Below are 21,812 nucleotides of genomic sequence, written 5' to 3' on the forward strand. Positions count from 1 at the left end.
GGATCCACTATCCTTGTCGGAACTATCAATTCTTACCCTCGTGGGTTCAAAACTCCCCAACTCGCTTTCCCGACAGTAACAGCGACCACTTACTCCCACCGGTGGCCCCCAGAAATGGCACAACTATGCCCGGGCCCTAGCCTGAGACCCTCGTGGCTCCTCTTCCCCATCCAGGTGACGGCCCACTCAAAACAGCGCTCACACGCGCTGGGGACTCCATCACCACCCAAGCCTCCTCTGCCGGGTCTCCACCCCCGAGACCCTCCGCGCATCCCCGCCCCGCCGCGACGGAGCCCACGCCTCTCCGCAGCTCAGAGCAGCGGGCGCCGAGCGTGGTGCGGCGACGCGTAGCCGGGTCCGCGCGCTTGGCACGGGAGCGCGCGCGAGAAAGGGGCCCCTACCTCCCTCGTCAATCCCGCGGCTCGACCCGCCTCCGGCTCCGACTCCTTCGGCTCGGCTGCTCGCCGGCGTCCCGCGCCCGCCTGGAATATATACTGTCATCCGAGGGGCCGGGGCGGGCCGCGAGCAGCGGCCGAGGGGAGCGCGGGCCCCGGCCACCCCGCCCCTCTCGCCGTGGTGAGTGGCTGCGGTCCAGGGGCGGAGCGGAAGCCTGCCGGCCCGACACGTCAGCGACCGAGCGTGGCCGAAGGGGCGGGCGCCGGCGACTGGAAGGCGGAGACTCTTACGTCACTCAGATTCTTGCCCAATAGGATGGCCAATGGTCCTGTCAGTCTGTGGCACCGCCCCCTCACGCACTAGCGGGAGCGAGGCCGGCTATGTGCGCGGCCTGGGGGAGGTGAGGGCAGGCGCCACCCTTAGGGCAGTCTGCAGGGCGGGTCCTCAGGGTCACCCGGGGCGGAACAGCAAGCGGGACGGAGCCTGGCGCAGGCAATGAGTCTTAAAGAGGCGGATTTCCGAACGCCCAAGGCTGTGGTTGGGAAAGACCCGCTGGTTTCTGGGCAGAGATCCCTCCGGGGCAGGCCTATGACCTTAAGCTAACAGATTTTGTCTCTGATTCTCCGGATACGGGTTTGCCAGTGACCCAGGCTTCCTCCATCATTGTCTTCTGAGTCTCTTGAGTGTCAAGACAGCCAGCCAGGTTGTCTTTTGCACAGCAACAAGTGGAAGAAGAAATGCAATCAAAAGGGATCAGATAACCCGAGACCATGCTAAAAGTGACCATCGGTGAGAACCGGTCCAGGAAGCAGGACTTAGCTGGGAGCAAAGAGCTAACGTTCAACTGTCCCTGTTACACCTTAGGCAGGATGTGCATGTGCAGGCTGTAATCTCAGTGTTATGAAGTTGCATTTATATTTAAAGTTATGTTGGGTTTTGCAGGTTTTGAAAGTCCAATTTGTTGAGATGACAAAAGCAACTATCTTGGAACCTAGAGAAAGAAGTTTTCTATCTGGTAGACAGGCTTCCTCATTTTACGTTTTCAATGTTTTCTTAGTCATTCTTGCGTATTCATTTTTCATTTAGACTTGATTATCAATTTATGTCATTCACAAATTTTATCATTTAACCAGGGGTATCATTTGTAAATAAAAAGAGTGTTCCCTCTGAGAAGGAACCTTTGTGGCTTTGAGCGGTTATATGGATGGGCAGATAAACAGCTTGGTGGAACTGGATTAAGGAAAGGTATGATATATTATTAGCAGTATTTGCATGTCCTCTGAAATCCTGTCAGAATGCCACGTCGCCTGAGAAGCTGTAAATGCCACCCACAGTGCTGTCGATAGTGGCAGGTGTTGCCTTCCTGGAGCAAGAATAACAACATGGGTGTGTTCTCTGGTTTTCATGCTTCCAGTCTTGAAAGCACAGAGTCTTTTTTTTTTTAAGTTTTTAAAATCTATTTGGCACATTAAACATAATGGAAGTAGAAAAAAATCTCCTATGAAGTCCTCTATGAAAGGAAATTGTGATAAGTTCCTGATTAGATAGAAATCATTCTGTCTCCAAGGGAGAATAAATACACAGCGTAACTGTGGCTTCATAGAACAAGTTGGGTAGAGCTCCTTCTGTTTCTATTTTGTGGAATAGTTTGAAAAGTATTGGTATCGGGTCTTCTTTGAAGGTCTGATAGAACTCTGCACTAAACCCATCTAGTCCTGGGCTTTTTTTTTTTTTTTTTTTTGGTTGGGAGACTTTTAATGACTGCTTCTATTTCTTTAGGGGTTATGGAACGATTTAGATGCTTTATCTGATCCTAATTTAACGTTGTTATTTGGTACCTGTCTAGAAAATTGTCCATTTTATCCAGATTTTCCAGTTTTGTTGAATATAGGCTTTTGTAGTAGGATCTGATGATATTTTTTGATTTCCTAGGTTTCTGTTGTTATATCTCCCTTTTCATTTCTGATTTTGTTAATTTGGATACTGTCTCTATGCTCTCCAGTTACTCTGGCTAAGGGTTTATCTATTTTGTTGATTTTCTCAAAGAACGAGCTCTTGGTTTTGTTGATTCTTTTTGTTTCTACTTGGTTGATTTCAGCCCTGAGTTTGATTATTTCCTGCTGTCTACTCCTCTTGGGTGTATTTGCTTCTTTATGTTCTAGAGCTTTCAGGTGGAAAACATGGAGTCTTAAGTGAAGAATGCAGAGCCTGTACACAATGGGGCTTGCCCAGAATCCCTTGACTTTAAATATGCAAGTCCCTGGGGTTGAAGTATTCTCTTAAGAATAAACTGGCGGCTACAGCATTCAATAAAAAGCCTATTGTTCAAAACGTATTTATTAAGTTATTCTACATTAGACTTTATGATAGACTCTACAGGGGAATCAAGAGTCTTTTTCTTCAAGGGATTTCTAGTACAATCAGAGAGACAGGGGAGACAGGGAGGTAGATGCTCCTTTTTACCAAGGGAGGCCATGAGTGCAGCAACAAAGGCTCAGATGAGGGCCTTAGAGCTCAGAGAGCAGAGGGATGACATTTTCTTCCAAAATCGGCTCTTCGTTTCAGAAAAGAGAGAGGGACCACCTCACACTTCTGAAGGCTGCCCTTTAGTACTCAGCCTTCATGACTGCAGCTTTTGTTTTCCATATGTGTGTGTCTGTGCGTGTGTGCGCGCACGCATGTATGTGTGTACATATATATAGAGACACATATATATGTATGAAGATATATATATATATACAGAAAATTTGTCCATAGATTCTTTTTTAACTGAGAAGGGAAATATCTACCTAAGAGATGCTAATAAATACACTTGGAAATTTGAAGTGTCAAAAGGGAATACTTGCCAAAAGGTACATATTTTTAGTGATGTGAGCCCAACCCAGTTTGAAAAATAAATGGATAGTACTTTCATCTATTAGCTGAATAGGTGGATAGGTGGATGGGCGGGCAGATACTTACATGGATATTATGAGACCTGGAAAGAAAATATCCAACACTGAGAAATACACAATACACAACACACAACAGCACAATACAGTGGACAGAGTAGAAAGGGAAAGGACAGAGTGCTAGCATACAGTAGTCAGATAACAAATATTAGATGAAAACAGATAAGGGGGAAATGAAAGGAGACGTGGAATAGTCACATGATAAAGCTACAGATACGGCTGGGATACCGCTCGTTAAGAACACTTTTGTAGGACATATAAGCTCAACCCCCAGAAATATACAGAGACAAAAAAATGCTATATCGGGGTATGAGATGCTTTCTTTTTATCATAATTGTTAGTGTGCATTAGTTATACATATTGAGTTTCACTGGCTTTCCATATATATATTTGAGAAATAGTAATCTTCCTTCCCTACTCCCTTTTGAGAAAAGATGCTTTAAGTGAACCATTATTGTGAAATAATTTAAAATTTGAAAATGTCATATATCAATAATAGGTTTTATGGTGATTTTTATATTATTTTGGGCAGACAGATTTGGCTAAATTGTAAATTATTTTAACTTTGTGGGATACATCACCTAACAGCGTGGCTTGACAGATTTCTGAGTGACCTGTCAGACATGTGTCAGCCTGCCCACGTTGCTTGTCTCTCAGAATCATTATAACCCACCTAGATGTTTTTATTTTTTATTTTTTGAGAAGTGTATGGGTCCTTGGGGCTGCCACACCAAAGGAGTCTTCACTCCATTGTCCTGAACTTGACGGTCTCAGTTGATTCATGAAGGATTCTGCCAGCAAGAGACACAAAGCACCAGGGCAGTGTAGTTCTGCTCAGCCTGGGTCAAGGCAAGGCCTGAGCACGTAGGGCTCACTGCTCACAGGAGGGTGCAGACCAGAGGGTGGCGAACTGACTAGCATTTTCCCTTTCTGCTGACAGCTTCCTAGGATGTGAGCTCAGGCAGTATCATCTCCCAAGAGGAGCTCACCACTCCTCCCAACACTTACGTTTCCTCTAGTTTAGGTTGTGTTTTGGAATATTGTGAAATGAAGAAAACTCCCTCTTCGATGTCTAGTGTTTCTCCCAGTGTTTTCTACGCCGTCCTTCAGGGGGTTCTGAGGTGGATCTAAAATGTGTGGGATGCTGAGAGTGATTCAGACAAAGGAGAAATGCAACCGACGTTAGCCTAAGAAGCACACAGTCAACAGAACAAAATAGTCTAGGTTATGAAGAATGCAGGTGCGCTGCTTCCTGGGACTGCAAAGCTGGAGGACTCCACATGGGAGTGAGGCTGTGTGTGGTGGAAGAAGAGACTATCCCCTGGGTGTTTGCCAAACATCTCGTCCGCCCTTTACAAAGACACAGATTTGACAAAAGTGAAGTGGGTCACGTAAACACAGCATTAATTGGAAAATATAAAAACAAGATTCAAAGTCATGCCAATTCTATATAGCAGTGATTCTCTGCAGGTAATGAGTATGAAAATAATCCAAGAATTAAAAAGTTCAATCCAGATAATAAATTACTCTCACTTTTTCCCCTTAAAATTAAGTGGTTCACACTGTGATAGTTATTCTACAGTGTCAACTTGACAAGATTTAGAATCAGGACAGAAACAAATCTCTGGGCATTTTTGAGAGGGGAGTTTTTTAGATTAGGCTGGAAGAATTGCCCTAAATGCAGGCAGCACCATTCCATAGGCCAGGGTGTCATCTGAATGGAAAGGGACAAGGCAGCCGGAACACAGTGTATCTGTCTCTGCTTCCAGACTGTGGACACACAATATGACAGGCTGCCTGCTGCTCCCGCTACCACGCCTCCCCTGTCTTGACAGACTGCATCCCTCCAACCGTGAGTCAAGGTAGACCCTTCTTTCTTGAAGCTGCTGGTATCAAGTTTGTTCATCTCCACAATGAGACAAGTAGCTAAGACAGACCACTGTGAATTCTAGGTCAGATACCGAATGCCTACGCCTAGGAAGCTACTTGTCTGGAACTTCTAATGCAGACAGTCTCACAGTGATATCTCCAGGGCGTGACATCTGACTTACGGATGAAACTGGGATAGAGAAAAATGTGGTTCCAAACCTGCCTCTCCACGTATGCAGTGATGCTGGGCCGTCCACCTCGGCTTCACTATATAACTGTCCACAGTACTGTCTCTCAGATGTAAATGTTTCTCAAAATGTAGTTTGGATTTGTTATGCATTTTACCTTGGATGCTTCTCAATTCAACATGAATGATGTGCATAAGGCGTGCCAGGTCATTTTTGCTGAAGATATCTCCTAGCCTTACATTCTGACTTTAAGAATCCCTATATATTAAATTTGCTTTCTATTTTTTCAGGTAGTATCCCTTTAAATTAACTATGTTCTGTGCATGGGTGGTTTTTCTACATGTATGTCTATGTACCACCTTCATGCCTGTTACCTGCAGAGGCCAGAAGAGGGCATCAGATGCCCTGGACCTGGAGTTAGAGGTGTGAACTGCTGTTCGGGTGCTAGGAATTGAACTTGGGCCCTTTAGAAGGATAGTCTATGCTCTGCTGAGCCATCTCTCTATCCCCTACAGGTAATAGCTTTAATAAAGGAAGAACTTCTTAAAAATCTATTCTACTTGCTGGGCAGTGGTGGGGCACACCTGTAATCCCAGCACTCTGGGAGGCAGAGGCAGGCGGATTTCTGACTTCGAGGCCAGCCTGGTCTACAGAGTGAGTTCCAGGACAGCCAGGGCTATACAGAGAAACCCTGTCTCGGGGGAAAAAACAAATCCAAATAACAGAAAACAAAACAACAACAACAACAACAAAATCTGCTCTACCCTCTACAAGCATTTTTTTTTTTTTTGTCCTAGGCCCGTGTCTTCCCTTGGTCTTGGTTTGTCACTTACCATTAGTTAAGGAAGAAAGGACAATGTACAATGTACAATGACAGTCTCCAGCAATGCCAGTTGGCTTTGAATCAGTTAAACTATGAAAGTATGATCTTAGAGCTTACTTGGAGATAGTGCATTGTGTATGATTATAATCTCAGAGCTAGGCATGGTGGCACACACCTTTAATTCAAATACTTGGGAGGCAGAGGCAGGTGGATCTCTGAGTTTGAGGCCAGCAAGTTCCAGGATAGTCAGGGTTACATAGAGAAACCCTGGGGGTTGGGAGTGTGGGGGGAAAAAAGAAAAAAGAAATGAAAGAGAATCTTAGGACACAGGAGGCACAGTCAGGAGTATCTCAAGTTCCATAACAGGAAGGCTGAATAAATACAATCTAGAAACACTGGGAGATGGGGAAGACTTCTTGGATTCTCAGATTCATTGCCTACTTGTTTTCCATGTCCCCACAGCATTAGGTTAATCATTCCATTTGTTCTAGACAACTCGGCATCACAGATGACAGCAAGAACTCCAGACAGCATGCATTTGAACTGTGGCTCTGTCTGCAGTTGATAGTTTCACGTCATTAACAAGTTATTTGGTATCCTTGGGCCCCATCTGGGTGCCTTTGTAATACTGAATAATAGTTTCTAGCAGAATAAAAACCCTGCAGATCTTTGCTGGCAAAAGGGTAGTTGCTGAATTTAACTAAGATCAGGAAATAGGATATGAGTTTGAAGAGTTTGTTTATTCCCGGTCCTTGAGTTTGGGCAGGACTTTTTTCTAATTAGGACAGTTTGCAAAAAGTGATGAGCTAGTACTAGGGCTTGGCTCTTCCCACCAAGACTCACTGGACTTCAATCCTCAGGGTAAAATATTAAGAAGCAGACTAAATGGGACTCCGAAGAGTTGATTAGATCATAAGGGCTCACGAATGGTTCCATGAGCTGGTTTAATGACTTAATAGAACAGGTCTGTTATAAAAAGTTTGGCTCTACTCTTGTGCTGTACACAAGACTTCTTGCTGTATGATGCCCCCATTGCCTAGGGACTCAGCAGCATTCCCACTCACTGGCCATGGACCTCCTAGAACTGAGTAAAAACAAATCTCTATTTATATTAACAATCCAGACTGTAATGTTCAATCACAGCAACAGAAAAGGAACTGCATTTTCTCTGCCAAAGGCGATGGGCCGTCCCCCATAAGGCTGTGTTCTAGTGGAATAACCGTCATTACCCCACTGGCCTTGGAGAAACAAACCGCCATATGAACAGGGGCTGTGGGCTGAACTACAAGGCAAAGAATGCTTGTAGCATCTAGATGCTGAGAGTTGACTCCGGACAACAAAAATAAAATAAAGTACAGGCATGCTGGTTCATTCCTGCTGTCCCCACACACAGGAGGCAAGATCAGAAGACTCAGTTGCAGCCTGAGGGACAGAGTGGGATGCTAACTCAAGACTAAAATACTACCAGTGAAAATAGAAACAACAAGCCTATAGTTTTCAATTCTAGAAACAGAAGCAGTCTGGTGGTACACTCAACTCTGGTGCGGCCCCAAGGATAGGAGGCCTCTGATCCGATACCTTGGTTGCAGCTTTATGAGACATCCTTAAACTTAAGGAGACTTGGTTACAAGAGTAGACCGGAGAAAAGCAGGCAACCATGCTGCCCGGTCTGACTTGCTGACTTTCCATTCGCAACTGAGGCAAACTTGATGTCTCAGCAGGTAAAGATGCTTGTTCCCAAGCCTGACATCCTGAGTTCAATCTCCAGACCCCATGATGATGGAAGGGAAGAAATGACTCCCACGGTGTCCTCACAATGCATGCACACGCTGTCATTTCGAATTAAATCCATAATGACTGCACAAATACCATTTCCTTCTCCAGTCCACTCACTGTGCCCTTCTCGCGGGTGACTCCTATTTTTTCCTGAAACTTCTATTACTTCCCACATACTCTCAACAGATAACCTTGTTCTTTCCTTTCTTTGAGACATGATAAAAAGGAGGCCTTCACAGACCCCACCACCACCACATCCACCCAACCACTGCATGTGTGCCTACAGTCCTTAATTCAAGTGCTCATGATAAACCGGTCATGGTCTATCTCACTACCCATCTATGCATGTTCATGCAGAGGCCAGAAGATCACCTCAGGGCCGCCTTCCACCAGGGTCTCTCATGGGCCTAGAATTCACCAATCTGGCTAGACTGGCTGGCCACTGAGCCCCAGAGATCCTCCTGTCTCCACTTTCCTAGTGCTATAACTACAAGACCACGTCATAACACTGGCAGCAGCTACTGCTGCTCTTTTTCCTCACCTTCCCTGCATTTTATATTTATTTTCGTTTTTATATGTTTGAGTGTTTTGTCTACATGTATGTGGATGTGCACCACATATGTACTTGTACCCAATGAGTCCAGAAGAGGATGACTGAAACCTTGGAATGGGTGTCACAAGTGAACTGCCACGTGGGTGTCGGGACTCACGGGACCCATTCCTCAGGGGAGCAGCAGTGCTCTTAACTGCCCAGCCAACCCTGTGTTCCCACGCCTGACTTCTTGTCTGAATTCTGGGGGTTGAACTCAGGTCCTCATGCTTGCAAGGCAAGGATTTTATCATCTGAGCCATTCCCCAGGCCCTGGGGCAGGGGGGCTGTTTTTTGGGGTTTTTTGTTTTGTTTTGTTTTGTTTTGTTTTCAGAATTATTTTTGCAGGGAGCAGGGTACAGTTTGAGACATAGTCTCACTATGTAGTCCTAGCTGGTTTGGAACTCACCAGGTAGACCAAGCTGACCTTGAACTTGGAGCTATCCTCCTGCCTCTACCTCCCAAGTGCTGAGACTGCAGGTATGTGCTACCATGTCAGGCCTTAGATATTTCTTTTTATTACATAGCATTATAAACATTAAAACTTTATAAAAGAGAAAAAGGAGGATAAAGAATAAGTAAGAGTACCCTGTGGGCCTACCACAGATAAGAATTTGTATGAACACTTCATTTTCTTTCCTTCTAGACTAGGAATTCTAAGGACTTTTAAAGAGTTTTACAGAGAGTTTGAGTGCTCTGCCCACCCCCTTCCCCCAGTCTTCCCCTGGGCTTGAGAGGAACAATGTGTTTTTGAAAACTTGATTTTGTATTTACAAACCACACCCTGCCCCAGCTGAGCTCATCTTTAGCCAACAAAGTTTTGAAGAGGCAACTAGGGATGTGCTCTGTCTGTGAGCCTAGAACTTCCCAAACCTCACAGAAGCAATATCTGACAAGGCTTTCTTAACTGTAAGACTGTCCACGGTCTTGCTTTGGAAAAAAGAGATTATCATCGCACTGTGTTATCAACACATGTAAAATAAGTAAGTGGACAGTAAACTATAATCAGTACAGACTGAATCCAACAAAAAAGATTAAATCCTTTAATTGAAAAGGGAGGCACAAAGCTGGGCTCAGTGATGCATGCCTTTAGCAGAGGCTGGCGGATCTCTGAGTTCAAAGTCAGCCTAACTGACAAAGTGAGTTCCAGAATATCCAGGACTACACAGAAAAACCGTGTCTCAAATATCAACAAAAACAAAGCAAAAGAAGAGGAGGAGGAGGGAAAAAACAAAACAAAAAACTTAAAACAACAAAAATAAAGGAAGAAAGATATAAGCCATAGATGATGTCACACGCCTTTAATCTTTGTATGTCGGGGGGAGGCTGAGGCCGGAGGATGGAAGTTTGCAGAACTAGTCCCCATTCTAAGAGAGAAAGGAAGATGAGGGCAGTGGGGAGTGGGGGCGGGGTTAAGGTATGAACTCCCCCCCTTCCCCCCCAACCCGAGTCCTCATTAAATTACAACAGGAGGAATTTCACCCTTTATCTATCTATAAATCCCAGTGACTTTTCATTTTTCTTCTTTTCTCACAAGAAAGCCCTACTGGTTTTAGGCTCTATTCTGTTCCACTGTAACCATAAAAAATCATTGTGACATATTGTTTATAGATGATCACTGATCACTGTTATTTACTTTTCTTTCTTTTTTTTTTTTTTTATTTTGTTTTGGGTTTTGTTTTTTGGTGGTTGGTTGACTAGTTTTTTTTTTTTTTTTTTTTCGAGACAGGGTTTCTCTGTGTAGCTCAGGCTGTCCTGGAACTCACTCTGTAGACCAGGCTGGCCTCGAACTCAGAAATCCACCTGCCTCTGCCCCCAAATGCTGGGATTAAAGGCGTGCGCCACCACTGCCCGATCACTGTTATTTAAATAAGTGGTTTTAAATTATTTGTACCCGACCATAGCACACTGAAGTAGTAATTCATTTGTGACAGCTATTCTTGGTTGTCAACGTGACAATATCCGGAATGAACTACAATCCAGACATGGAGGGCTCGCCTGCGAGAGCTTTGTCTGCTTGGTTTGAAGTGGGTGAACGCACTTCTAGTCCAGACCTTTGAGGTAGGAAGACACACTTTTTTTTTTTTATTCGATATAATTTATTTACATTTCAAATGATTTCCCCTTTTCTAGCCCCCCCCCACTCCCCGAAAGTCCCGTAAGCCCCCTTCTCTTCCCCTGTCCTCCCTCCCACCCCTTCCCAGTTCCCCGTTCTGGTTTTGCCAAATACTGTTTCACTGAGTCTTTCCAGAACCAGGGACCACTCCTGCTTTCTTCTTGTATCTCATTTGATGTGTGGATTATGTTTTGGGTATTCCAGTTTTCTAGGTTAATAACCACTTATTAGTGAGTGCATACCATGATTCACCTTTTGAGTCTGGGTTACCTCACTTAGTATGATGTTCTCTAGCTCCATCCATTTGCCTAAGAATTTCATGAATTCATTGTTTCTAATGGCTGAATAGTACTCCATTGTGTAGATATACCACATTTTTTGTATCCACTCTTCTGTTGAGGGATACCTGGGTTCTTTCCAGCATCTGGCAATTATAAATAGGGCTGCTATGAACATAGTAGAGCATGTATCCTTATTACATGGTGGGGAATCCTCTGGGTATATGCCCAGGAGTGGTATAGCAGGATCTTCTGGAAGTGAGGTGCCCAGTTTTCGGAGGAACCGCCAGACTGCTTTCCAGAGTGGTTGTACCAATTTGCAACCCCACCAGCAGTGGAGGAGTGTTCCTCTTTCTCCGCACCCTCTCCAACACCTGCTGTCTCCTGAATTTTTAATCTTAGCCATTCTGACTGGTGTAAGATGAAATCTTAGGGTTGTTTTGATTTGCATTTCCCTAATGACTAATGAAGTTGAGCATTTTTTAAGATGCTTCTCCGCCATCCGAAGTTCTTCAGGTGAGAATTCTTTGTTTAACTCTGTACCCCATTTTTTAATAGGGTTGTTCGGTTTTCTGGAGTCTAACTTCTTGAGTTCTTTATATATATTGGCCACTTGATCCTCGACAAAGAGGCTGAAAACATCCAATGGAAAAAAGATAGCCTTTTCAACAAATGGTGCTGGTTCAACTGGAGGTCAGCATGCAGAAGAATGTGAATTGATCCATCCTTGTCTCCTTGTACTAAGCTCAAATCCAAATGGATCAAGGACCTCCACATAAAGCCAGACACTCTGAAGCTAATAGAAAAGAAACTGGGGAAGACCCTTGAGGACATCGGTACAGGGAGAAAGTTTCTGAACAGAACACCAATAGCGTATGCTCTAAGAGCAAGAATTGACAAATGGGACCTCATAAGGTTACAGAGTTTCTGTAAGGCAAAGGACACCATCAAGAGGACAGATCGGCAACCAACAAATTGGGAAAAGATCTTCACCAATCCTACATCAGATAGAGGGCTAATATCCAATATATATAAAGGAAGACACACTTTTGATCCATTTCTTGAAGTGGGAAGACACACTTAATCTGGGCCACACCTTCTGCTGAAGGCCTATAGAAGGACTTGGAAGAAGAAAAGTTTTGCTCTTTGCCTACCTGGCCTTGGCTTACTAGCACATCCACTCCTTCACTGGCATCAGAACCTACCTTTTTGGGCTTCCAACACACACAGAAGACTAGCTGAGTTGCCCAGCTTTGTAAGACTGAGCAACTTCTAGATTATTGGAAAAAATATATATAAACACATATATATAATTTTATATAATATATTTACTTTATACAAAGTTATATATTTTATATTTATTTATAAATTATATATGGTATATATATATATATATATATATATATATATATATAAAGAGAGAGATTTGTTTCAAAAGTTCTGTGACTCTAGAGAACCCTAATACATTATCATAAATTATTAATAAATACAAAACCACAAATGCTACTGGTTGGTAGTAACACACCACCCAGCACTCAGAAGGCAGAAGCAGGTGTTATCTCTGTGAGTTTGAGGCCAGCCTAATCTACAAAATGAGTTCTAGGATAGCCAGGGTTGCACAGAGAAACTCAGTCTCAAAAAACAAAATAATAAAACACAAAACCCAGAAAAGCAACTTCTCACATGGCAGGTGGTGGCTGGCACAGTATATACGAAGAAAGCAGGCCTTGTGGCAGCAGGAGACAAGAGAGAATGTGCTAAGCTTTTTCTCGCCATGAAAGTTGAAATCAAAGGGAATAAAGAAAATGAGATTTTCTAATAATTAATTGATAGTATTTCATCACTCATTCTGTATACAATTTCTCTAGAAATGACCATTAAGCTGAGTTCTAAACATAATTTATTGCTGTGAGATTGACAGAGTTCCAGAGTTTCATCATTAATTATACTGGTTTGCCATTTGTTATGCTCAGAAAAGTACTTTTTGGATAAAAAAAAAAAAAGGTTCATTTATTTCAAAATTGGCTTAAATGACATATAGCTGTTATTTCTTAGACACATGTTATGAGACATTGGGTCTAATTCATAACTTTGTTAACAAAGCTGTGGTAGCATGACTTCTCTCAGGAAGCGAGCACTAGTGTGGGTGCTGGGGAGATGGTTAGGAGGTGCATGAACCTGGTCCCCAGCAGCCGTGGATAAAAACCAGGCATGGTGCTGCATGGTGCTGCATGGTGCTGCATGGTGCTGCAGGTTCACGGTGCAGCCCTGAGGATGCAGAGACAGGCAGACTCTTTGGGGCTCCCTAGCCAAGGGGCCCGGCCTAAGCATCAACCTTCAGCCTTCAGGTCACAGGAAGAGATCCTACCTCAAAATCCTGAGTGGGTAGTGCCTACATGCACGCGTGTGCACACACACACACAATGTGGGCGAGGAACAGGGAGGGGTAGGGAGATGGAAGAGGTAAATGATGAGAAAAAAGAATTCTAAAATAAATACATATAAAACCAACACCTGGCACTTCAACATCCTATTGACAGTTAGTCAACAGTCATTTAGAGAATATGGGATTTGACAAGGCTTGAACAAACCAGTTTTATGTGGAGTCTGAATTTGGAGGAATAACATTCTATACATTTGTACCATCTTCTATTCCTGTGCTTCAGATAATCTCCAAAGATAATCCCTAGCACTGCACAAATTGAACATGGTGGTTCTCACTGTAATCCCAGTACCTAGGCAGTAGACCTGGGAGGGAGATCAAAGCTCAAGGTCATCCACCCACGTTACATAGGGAGTTTTCAACAAGCCTAGATACATGTGACTGCCTCAAAATAAATACAAATGAAAACTAGAAAAAATGAAAATGCATTTCTCCATTGTGGTGGTTTGAATATGCTTGGCTCAAAGGGAGTTGCACTGTTGGGAGGTGTGGCCTTGTTGGAGGAAGTATGTCACTGTGGGGGTGGGCTTTGAGACTCTCCTCCTAGCTGCCTGCAAGACAGTCTTCCTCGGTTTGCCTCCAGAGCAAGATGTGGAACTCTCAGCTCCTTCAGTGCCTACCAAAATGATGACAATAGACTGAACAAACCTCAGAACCTGTAAGCCATCCCCAATCAAATGTTGTCCTTAGAAGAGCTGCCTTGGTCATGGTGTCTCTTTGCAGCAGTAAAACCCTAAGACAGAAGTCTTATTTATATACAGTGACCATTTCTGGTGCTCTGGCTTTTCTTCCTATTGATTCGAAATGCCATCTGGGCCACTTTTGTGTTTCTTGAAAGCAAGCTTGCTGCAAAGAAGTCTCTCATGTATATCTAAATCCGGGAATATATTTAGCTTGCCTTCATTATCTAAAGCATAGCTTTCCAGAATATAAAGGTCACCCACTTCTCTATGATAAACACGTACTTTTGCTGAAACATATTTCACTGCCCACCCAAATAAGCCAGCACCCTCCCCCAGGGAAGCTTATGCTCCCCACTGTGAGTCCCACCGGGGAGGCGTCTCTGAGAAGCAGGGAGGTGGGAGTATACTTGGCCAGAACACCACAGGCTCCATGCTTAGACGGGGTAAATGCTCGCTAATTTGTTGTTTGTTTTGAGTCTTTGCCTCAAGCTTATAAACAATTGCTTTTTCTTAAATGCGCATGCGATTTTATAAGCATCTGAGAGAAAGAACCCATCTTTCCCACTGTCCTGACAACTACAGATTAAGTGTGCTCAGGAACTTTAACCCTTAGAGCACCAGGCACTGGCTCCAGAATGCCTGGCTGTATGATTTGCTGGAGTCAATCACAGAAGCCTAGCCCTCTGAAGTATCTAACTTTTTCTTTTCTGCTGGAAACTAGAAAACTTATCTTTTCATCAGAGATAAGAACGAGCTCAGATTTTCTGAGAATCTGATGGGTTTCTAGTGTTACATACTATCCATACACTACTGCCCTGAAAAATAGAGATTTGGAAGCCTTCAGTCATGGCTTATGTTTGTAATCCTAGCACCTAGAAGGGCTAAAGCAGGAAAATCAACATGAGGTCCAGGCCAGCCTGAGCTAAAGAGTGAAAGACCTGAAATCAAAAACGTAGATGATGATGAGGAAAACAACCTGGGACTTTTGTTTTATAAAGTCTGAAAAGCACAGGGACCTTTAGAACTATTTCAAATTGCTGCTACCCTGAGAAAGCTTACATGTTTGACATTTAAGTCTATTTTAGATAGCTACCAATAAGGGAAAGACATACTCAACGCGGATGGAATACTGCCTGTTCCTTCTTCTCTCTTCCTGTTTCTCTCTCTCTCTCTCTCTCTCTCTCTCTCTTTCTCTCTCTCTCTCTCTTCCTCCCCTCTCCTCCCTCCCTCTCTCTCTCTTCCTCCCCATCCCACCTCTCTGAATGTGAAAAAGAGATAAGTAATATTTATTTCCTCATAGTATCATAGCCTTTTCAAGGCTTTAAGGTTATAAAAAGCCTTTTAGAAAACTATTGAGCACAAACAAGAAATCATAGACTGAATCCGAGTACAAAGATATATATTTTGATTATATAAATTTTTTTTAAAAAATCCTTATTTTAAGGAGAAATTAGATGCTTACCTCTAAAAATGACATGGCCATTTATTTGGTTAGATATTTTTTTAGACAATATCCTGTATCTATATTGTTCTTTGTATTAAAATTTTTTCATCTCACCTTATAATCATGAATTTTTACATATAAATATAGGTTGAGACTATTTGCTTTTTAAAAGTATTTATTTTAAGTGTGTGTGTGTGAGTGCATCCATGTGTATGTGTAAGTGCATATGTGTGTGTGTGCTGTTGTCGTTGTTGCTTTTGAGACAGGACCTGCTATCTAACCATGGATATCCTAGAACTTCCTATTTAACTCAGACTGGCCTTAAATTAGAAGTTATCCTCCTGCCTTTGCCTCCCAAATGCTGAGGTTACAGATATGTACCATCACGTTCTGTTAAAGATTATTGCTGATAGTTGACAGACTTTCATACATCAGAACAAACTTGAAACAAAAAAGAAAATAATTTTAATTTGAGGTCATATTTCCCCTTCTTTATGGGAAAATCCAGAACATAATTTATAGAACATGAACCCCCCAAGAAAGACCAAAAGACACACTTTGAAAGGAGCAACCACACCAACAGTGACAGTTTATGTGTTTTCTTTCTTTAACCTTTATGAGTAACATCCCCAAGGGGGATGGGGGTAGGCAGGGTAAGCATTCTTAGTCTGGACTGCTGATGATTTTTACAGTGACGTCAGTAAAAAATCATAGCAGACAAATCATCAGCAGGAGGGTGGTGAACTGAAATGGAGCATCCGCCCTCCTCAGTCACTTCAACTCCAAGAAGGGGAGGTTCCAGTCCCTCGGGCACTGACAGACACCGGGCAGAGCAGGCCATCACTGCCAAAGCCTGAGTCATTTCCCTCAAACCCTGAAGAAAAACATTTCCTTCTCCAGCATTTGGGACTGAAATTTCACAATGGCTAAGGAACCTCTCATAAGGGGATTCTGCAGTCAGGGAAGGAAAAGAACAGAGTCTAGATGGCAGAAAGTTGACAGATTGAGATTTGTTAGTCAGACAGCCTGGATTCTGAAGTCCCTTTTGGTAGCCATGGGGAGGATCCGATCTTGATCCAGTCTAAGAAAGTTACCTTTCTCAAATGTACGTAAGTACCTGTCCCAGTTTCAAAACTATACAAAATTCCAAAGCAAACCTCGGCAGCACCCAGGTAGGTCTTTGTTGTCCCTGAGAGCCTCATAGTTTAGTTATCTACATAAATGAAATAACCTCTCTGCCATGACTTTGGGGCCCCCACAAAGATAAAAATCAGGAAATCATTTAACAGAATCCTCTGTGTGTATGTGTATTTTTTATATAGAGGGTATTTTATATAGAGTTAACTTTGTTTAAAGGCTTGTGAGCTAAGCTAGAAAACTGAGATGTGCTTGGGTCAGATTCATTAACCATTGGAGACTAGTCATTATTAGCCTTAATGTTTATCTTTTTTTTTCCTCTTGCGAGCAGAAAGTTAACTTTTGGTTATTGTGTTACTGTTTACAATTGCTATGAGCAAAATACCCGACAGAAATGGAGGAGGAAGGGTTTCTTTATGACCATAGTTTCACAGGGCATTGTGGACAGGGCCTGGTGGTCAGGTCAAGGTGGACGGAAAGGGACTGGTGGACAGGGTGTATTTGAGCAAACTGCCTCATGTCATGACAGGCCAAGAGGCAGAAGACTGCTGATGTACTCAGCTGCTTCCTCCTTTCACCCTTCTGGTAATCTGGGCTCAGCTCATGGGACGGTGCTGCCTACCTTGTGGGTGGGTTTCCGCCCTGCAATGAATCTTCTCTGGAAATTCCCTTACAGACATATCTACCAGTCTCCTAGATAAGCCTAGGTCCAGTCAAGTTGCCAGTAAAGATTAACCAGTTCACAGTCATGTTCCTAGAGCATGAAACAGGAGAGGTGGAACTGTGTCCAATAAATATTGACTATCTGCACAAAGTACATGAATACCAGGGCACACATACAAAGTCAGGCAGCTAAGTGTGAAAGGCATAATTAAAAAGACTTAATGTCTGAAATTCTGCCTACACAAAGGACAGACCCTCTGAATTAATCTTTACAACTTTACCCCTAGCATTAAACACTCTGATAAACACTCACATAGATCCATACCTACATTAATTGTAAAATAGCCTTTTTGAATTAATAATCACTTATTACCAAGATTTTCATCCAGGTAATGGGTTCCCCTATGAGTATTCATATAGCTATTAGCTATGAGATATTGCTAAAAATCCTCAACAAAACTCTTCACCAAGTATTTAGACCTGACTTTGAAATTGGATTATTGAAGTTTACAGTGCTACTTTAAAAAGGAGTGGCTCACATATAGGCTTACATATTTGAATACTTAGTTGCTAGGGAATGGCAATACTCGGCAGGAATTAGGAGGTGTGGCCTTGTGGAAAGAAGTGTGTCACTAGATGTGGGTTTGGAGTTTCAGAGGCTCAAGCCAGGCCCAGGGGCTCTTTCTCTTCTTGCTGCCTGTGAATCCAGACAGTTATCGTTTTCTCTCCAGCACCATGTCAGCCTGCAAGCCACCATGCTCCTGCTCCCTGCCGTAATGACAACAGAGCCCAGTTAAATGCTTTCCTTTGTAACAGAAGCCATCATCATGATGTCTCTTCAGAACACCAGAACACTAAGACAAAAATTAGTCTTTCCTATTAATAATTGTATATGAAATTAAAATATCAATTATAGAAACATCAAAAATTTCCTATAACATCAAAAGGCATGGTGTGGCTTCTATCTAATCATTTCTTGACAGAATCAAGGCCCTAATAGAAGAGAATAATTCTAATAATAAAGTAATAAGCAAGAGAATTCATTAATAGCTATGTTTCTGAATCTACTGTAGATGCTATATTGTCCATCTACATGTCCATGATATATATTTTCATTAATAATGAGTTGTCTAAGGAGCTAGACAGATGGCTTAGCAATTTACTGCTAAGTATATACTGCTCTTACAGAAGACTTGATTTCAGTTCCCAGAGCCCACACTGAGCAAGCTCATAATCATCTGTAACTCCAGATGACATGATGATCCCTTGGTGTCCGTGGAGACCTGCACACGTGTACAATATCCACACAAGCACACACGGAATGAAAAATAAAGTAAACCTTTAAAAATTGAGTTTTCCAGATATAAGCTTTATAGAAATCAAACCATAGGGATTTTAAAAAGTAATAAATCTGGCATTAGGGATGCTTCATGTCATCCGTCAGCAGGGATTTGAGTAATCCCAAAGCAATACTATCAGGAAGCACGGATACACCTCTGAAGGAATTAAAAGCAGGCTTCAAAAGATGTTGTTTAAAAGCTCAACCTAGGGAATGGAGAGGTGGCTCAATGGTTAGGAGCACCGGTTTCTCTTCCAGAGAGCAGAGGTTAAATTCCCAGCACCCGCAAGGTAGCTCATAACCATCTGGAACAGCAGTCCCAGGAGATCTGATGTCCTCTTCTGGCCTCTCAGGGCATCAAGCACACATGTGATGAACAGATGTGCATGTGGACAAAACACCCATACACACTAATTAATTAACCAGTTAATTAATTTTTTAAAAAGAAAGGTAGCTGAACCTGGAACATGACTGAGGTCAGTTGGTGCAGTGACAGGGCACACAGGACCCAAGACAAGACCTCCAGCACTTCCTATAAATCAGCTTGTGTTGTCTTCACAATTTCATCAAGTAAACTTCATTATGTATATATAATCTCTGTGTTACAAAAGAGACCGAGAGGCTTGCTGAGGTCAACTAATGTGTGATCAGGAGAATTATACAAATCCTATCATTTAACTTTACCTTTCTGTCTTTATCCAAGCTACTTCCTTCACCTTAACTTCAAAGTCTGTCCATCTGTGTGTGTGTGTGTGAATGTGTTTTTCTCTCTCTCTCTACACACACACACACACACACAGGACTTTTGAGAGAATAAGGAGTCCTGGAGAACCATAAAGCAAACAACAGGAGACTACATAGGGAGGTGGTAAGTTTGAGGCCAGCCTGGACTACATAGTAAAACCATGTCTCAAACCAAACTAACCTCCCCAACCCCTGACAATAGGCCAAGACACCTTGGTGTGGTGGTGGTGGTGTTTTTAATGTCAGTCAAGGGCAGAGCAGATGCAACCCTTTGTTCAGCCTAGCTTGATGCCTGGCTTAATGAACCATGCTATTGTATGCCTAGGACTCATAAAAATCAAATCCAGGAAGCACAGGGGAGGAGGAAAACAGAGACCTGTGGATATCCATGCCACTCACAGACATGCCCTCCAGAACACAACACAGGCAGATCATAGACACCTGCTTACCTCCAGGACACACAGCACAGATGGAGAATGTCACCCAGGGGCCCACCAGCCCTGAGGCCAGCCTGCAGCAGGAGCAATATGGTGGTCAGGTGGGAGAGAGAGAAGTTGAGCAGCTTGAGCATTGTGAAGAGAGATGGAAACAGAGACAAGGGTGGAGAGGGGTGGCCTGTTGTGTGTGGCCAGCCCAGCCACCTGGGGCCGTGGTGAAGTCCAGGCTCGGCACGATGTCTATAGAGAACCAATGTCTCTGGTTGGGCCAAGAAAGCTCGCTGAGCTGATTCTGTTATGTGGTCTGAGAACTGCCGATTTCAACACACATAATCTCTAGCTAGAGCTCTTGATGTCCCTTAAGATGTTCCTCCTACTTTTCCCTGTAAATTTATCATTCGGATCATTGTTTTCATTATTTAAAAAGGTGCCAGTGTCCCTCCTAAACTATAGGAAACTATAACTCAGTTCCATGAGCTGTTGAATCTCAGAACATTAATTATCTGCACTCTGAAGAGTATCCGCCACCTGACTGATAAGCACTCACAAAGGACCGTTCATTATACCACCAAGGAATTTCATTTGCTCCTTATAAACATACTATCGTCAAAATAACATCACTTGATTAGCGTTATCCAAACTGATAAAACACAGGATTAGCATATAAATCTGCCAGTTGTGTTTTCTGTTGAACCAGGTTTTTTTCTGCAAGATGAACATTTCCCACAATTAAAATTTAAAACTTACATTCCAGTACAATCAATAAGGTTCACTACTTACCAAAAGTAAATATATAGGTTTTTTTTCTTTCGTGCCATTTATTTATGGCACATGTGTGCATGCCTATGCATACATACACATCAAAGAACAGCCTGTGGAGTCAGATTTCCATCATGATTTCCTGGAGTGTTTATTTACTTCATGTCGTGTGTGTGTGTGTGTGTGTGTGTGTGTGTGTGTGTACATAGATGTATACATGTATCCCTGCTGCCCAAGGAGGCCAGGAGAGGGAAGCACAAACCCTGGAACTGGAGTTACACAGTTATGAGCTGTCTTGTGGGTGCTGGAAACCAAATCTGTGCCCTTTAAAAGAACAGCAGATGCTAACCACTGAACCATATGTCCAGTCCTGGGAAATTTTTAATGTGAATTAAACCTAGGGTCTCATTCATGCTGAGAAAAATTATTATTTTTTAATTTCTTTATTCTTATTTGATGTGCATTGGTATTTTACCAGCATGTACCTGTGTGCTGATGTCAGATCCTCTGGAACTAGAGTTAGACAGTTTTGAACTACCATGTGGGTGCTGGGAATTGAACCCAGGTCTTCCAGAAGAGCAGCCAATGCACTGAATCCCTAAGCCTCTCCAGCAGGGGAAAGATTATTAATGGTAGCTTGCAGTAAAGATTAAAGCATAAAATACATTTCCTTGTTAGATGAGCTTGAATATATATTCCGTTAGAAACATATGAAATGGAATTAGGCCACTGATGCACACCTACAATCCCAGCACATGGGAGGGAGAGGCCAGAGGATCACAAGTTCAAGGCCAGCCTCAGCTATACAGTGACTTGAAGGCCAGTTGAGCTACATGGAATGCTAGCTCATTAAAGGAAGGAAAAGAAATAAGAGAGCACATCTTTTCTTTTCTTTTCTTTTCTTTTCTTTGTAAGCTTTATTTTATCACTCTTATCCACCACACATCAGGAAGCTATCGACAGTGCATCGCATGGCGAGTCAGTTTACAATGAAACTCAACAAGGCAATTGTGTTTACAGAGAAGTTTTCAGCAAAAGTACGCAATGCAGCTTGCTGAAACACAGTGCTCACACTTTATAGGAGGGTGGAAATAAAGTCCTCTGCTACTCAGCAAGAAAATAGACATCTGAAAGACTGATAATGAAATCAGAAATTTAGGGATGTGACAAAAGAACA

General features: G+C 42.8%; 1 protein-coding gene across 2 annotated transcripts in view; it reads right to left on the reverse strand.

The window, feature by feature from the left end:
* Positions 1-476, reverse strand: part of Uap1 (UDP-N-acetylglucosamine pyrophosphorylase 1) — a 31,273-nt gene extending 30,797 nt beyond the window's left edge. For both annotated transcript variants that reach the window (XM_052200317.1, XM_052200316.1), the window contains exon 1: positions 402-476. The gene's annotated coding sequence lies outside the window, so the exon portion shown is untranslated. The remainder of the gene's footprint in view (positions 1-401) is intronic.
* Positions 477-21,812: the final 21,336 nt, after the last annotated feature.

Source organism: Apodemus sylvaticus, chromosome 12, assembly GCF_947179515.1.
Source record: "Apodemus sylvaticus chromosome 12, mApoSyl1.1, whole genome shotgun sequence".
Lineage (NCBI taxonomy): Eukaryota > Metazoa > Chordata > Mammalia > Rodentia > Muridae > Apodemus > Apodemus sylvaticus.